The sequence below is a fragment of the Arachis hypogaea genome, chromosome 17, assembly GCF_003086295.3.
Source record: "Arachis hypogaea cultivar Tifrunner chromosome 17, arahy.Tifrunner.gnm2.J5K5, whole genome shotgun sequence".
NCBI lineage: Eukaryota > Viridiplantae > Streptophyta > Magnoliopsida > Fabales > Fabaceae > Arachis > Arachis hypogaea.
The window spans coordinates 105,356,055-105,359,026 of NC_092052.1; the positions used below are offsets into that span (position 1 = coordinate 105,356,055).

Below are 2,972 nucleotides of genomic sequence, written 5' to 3' on the forward strand. Positions count from 1 at the left end.
GACACAGCAGAGCTCCTCACCCCCAACAATGGAGTTTAGAGACTCATGCCGTTAAAGAGTACAAAGTTCAGATCTAAAATATCATGAGATACAAAATAAATCTCTAAAAGTTGTTTAAATACTAAACTAGTAACCTAGGTTTACAGAAAATGAGTAAACTATGATAGATAGTGCAGAAATCCACTTCTGGGGCCCACTTGGTGTGTGCTGGGGCTGAGACTAAAGCTTCTCACGTGCCTGGGCTGTTTTGGGCGTTCAACGCCAGGTTGTAACCTGTTTCTGGCATTGAACTCCAACATGTAACTTGTTTCTGGCGCTGGACGCCAGACTGCAACATGGAACTGGCGTTGAACGCCAGTTTACGTCATCTATCCTTGAGCAAAGTATGGACTATTATATATTTCGGAAAAGCCCTGGATGTCTACTTTCCAACGCAATTAAAAGCGCATCAATTGGACTCCTGTAGCTCCAGAAATTCCATTCCGAATGCAGAGAGGTTAGGATCCAACAGCATCAGCAGTCCTTTTTCAGCCTGAATCAGATTTTTGCTCAGCTCCCTCAATTTCAGCCAGAAAATACCTGAAATTACAGAAAAATACACAAACTCATAGTAAAGTCCAGAAATATGAATTTTGCCTAGAAACTAATGAAAATAAACTAAAAACTAACTAAAACATACTAAAAACTATATGAAATTAACCCCAAAAAGTGTATAAAATATCCGCTCATCAGACCCTAAGAAAGCATTTGCAACAAGCTAAAGCACAACACTTCGGAAGAGACTTCACAGAACTTTTTGAACAAGAAACAAAAAACACAAGCATGGAAGCTGAACAGAACAATGGAGGAGATGCAAGAAAGGTTCTTGGTGACTTCACTGCACCCACTTCTGACTTCTATAGAAAAAGTATCTCCATACCTGCCATTAGAGCAAATAACTTTGAGCTTAAGCCTCAGTTAGTCTCTCTAATGCAACAGAATTACAAATTTTATGGACTTCCACTGGAAGATCCACATCAATTCTTATCTGAATTCTGGCAAATTTGTGATACTGTTAAGACCAATGGAGCGAGTCCTGAGGTCTACAGACTTATGCTTTTCCCTTTTGCTATTAGAGACAGAGCTAGGATATGGTTGGGTTCTCAACCTAAGGAAAGCCTAGACTCTTGGGAAAAGTTGGTCAATGCATTCTTGGCCAAGTTTTTTCCACCTCAAAAGATGAGCAAGCTCAGGGTGAAAGTTCAAACTTTCAGGCAAAAAGAGGGTGAATCCCTCTATGAAGCTTGGGAAAGATACGAGCAAATGATCAGCAGATGTCCTCCTGACATGCTCTCAGAATAGACTATCCTAGGAATCTTCTATAATAGTCTATCTGAGATATCTAAGATGTCTTTGGACCATTCTGCTGGTGGATCACTCCACCTGAAGAAAACACCTACAGAGGCTCAGGAACTCATTGAAATGGTTGCAAACAACCAATCCATGTACAATTCTGAGAGAAACCCTGTAAATAATGGGGTAGTTCAGAAGAAAGGAGTCCTGGAAGTTGACACTTTGAATGCCATATTGGCTCAGAACAAGATCTTGATCCAATAGGTCAATATGATCTCTCTACATTTGACTGGAATACAAGCTACAGCTAGCAGCACTCAAGACACCTCCTATAAAAGAGATGCCTATGATCCAGATCAACCCATGATGGAATAGGTGAATTACATGGGAGAACCCTATGGAAACACCTACAACTCCTCATAGAGAATTTATCCTAACCTTTCTTAGAAGGATCAACAGAAGCCTCAGCAAGGTTTCAACAATAATCAAGGTGGAAGAACCCGGAATAGGTTCAACAAAAGACCATCATTCCCATCTTCTCAGCAACGGATGGAGACTTCTAAGTAGAGCCTTTTTGACTTAGCAACCATAGTCTTTGAACTCTCTAAGATCACTTACAGTTTCATAACAGAAACTAGGTCCTCCATCAGAAATTTGGAGGTACAAGTTGGTCAGCTGAGCAAGAGAATCCCTGAGACCCCTCCTAACACTCCTCCTAGTAACACTGAAGTGAACCCAAGAGAAGAATGCAAGGTTATTACTGTAGAAGTTGAAGGTGATAAGCTGGCATTGAACACTAGTATGGAAGTCCTTACTAGGCATTCAACGCCCAAAGAGGACCCATCATTGGCGTTGAACGCCAGTAAAGAAGTCCTTACTGGGCTTTCAATGCTCAAGGAGGTACAACGATTGGCGTGGAACGCCAGTAAAGGGATACAAGCTAGGCGTTCAACGCCCAAGGAGACACAAGTCTTGGCATTGAACGCCACAATAGGAGTAGTTGGCAACCCTAAGCCAACTGAGAACTTTCCTATTGAAGAATTGATAGAACCCAAGGTTCATAAGGAGCCCATTGAATTTCCCTTGAATGCTTGGTTGAAGATCATAGAATCTGAAGAGTACTCTTCCACTGATGAGGATGAGAAAACTAGGGAAGAGCAAGTTGTTCGGTACTTAGGACTTCTCATGAATTTGAATGCCAAGTTGTTTGGCACAGAGCCATTGGAGGAAGAACCTCCAGTGCTCACCAAGGAACTCAATGCCATGATTTAACAAAAACTACCTTAGAAGCTGCCGGATCCCGGACGCTTCCTGATTCCTTGCACCATAGGCACCATTACCTTTGACAAGGCTCTGTGTGACCTAAGGTCAAGCATAAACCTTATGCCACTCTCTGTAATGGAGAGATTGGAAATCTTTGAGGTACAAGCTGCAAGAATCTCACTAGAGATGGTAGATGGTGCACGAAAATTACTTCACAATATAATTTCGCACAACTAACCAGCAAGTGCACTGGGTCGTCCAAGCAATACCTTACGTGAGTAAGGGTCGATCCCACGGAGATTGTTGGCTTGAAGCAATCTATGGTTATCTTGTAACTCTTAGTCAGGAAGACAATAAAACAATTCACTTATCAAATA

At 41.7% G+C, this 2,972-nt stretch overlaps 1 non-coding gene across 1 annotated transcript; it reads right to left on the minus strand.

The window, feature by feature from the left end:
- Positions 1-1,224: 1,224 nt before the first annotated feature.
- Positions 1,225-1,328, minus strand: LOC112767893 (small nucleolar RNA R71). The gene has a single exon (XR_003185334.1). It is a non-coding gene; the product is annotated as a small nucleolar RNA R71 (small nucleolar RNA).
- Positions 1,329-2,972: the final 1,644 nt, after the last annotated feature.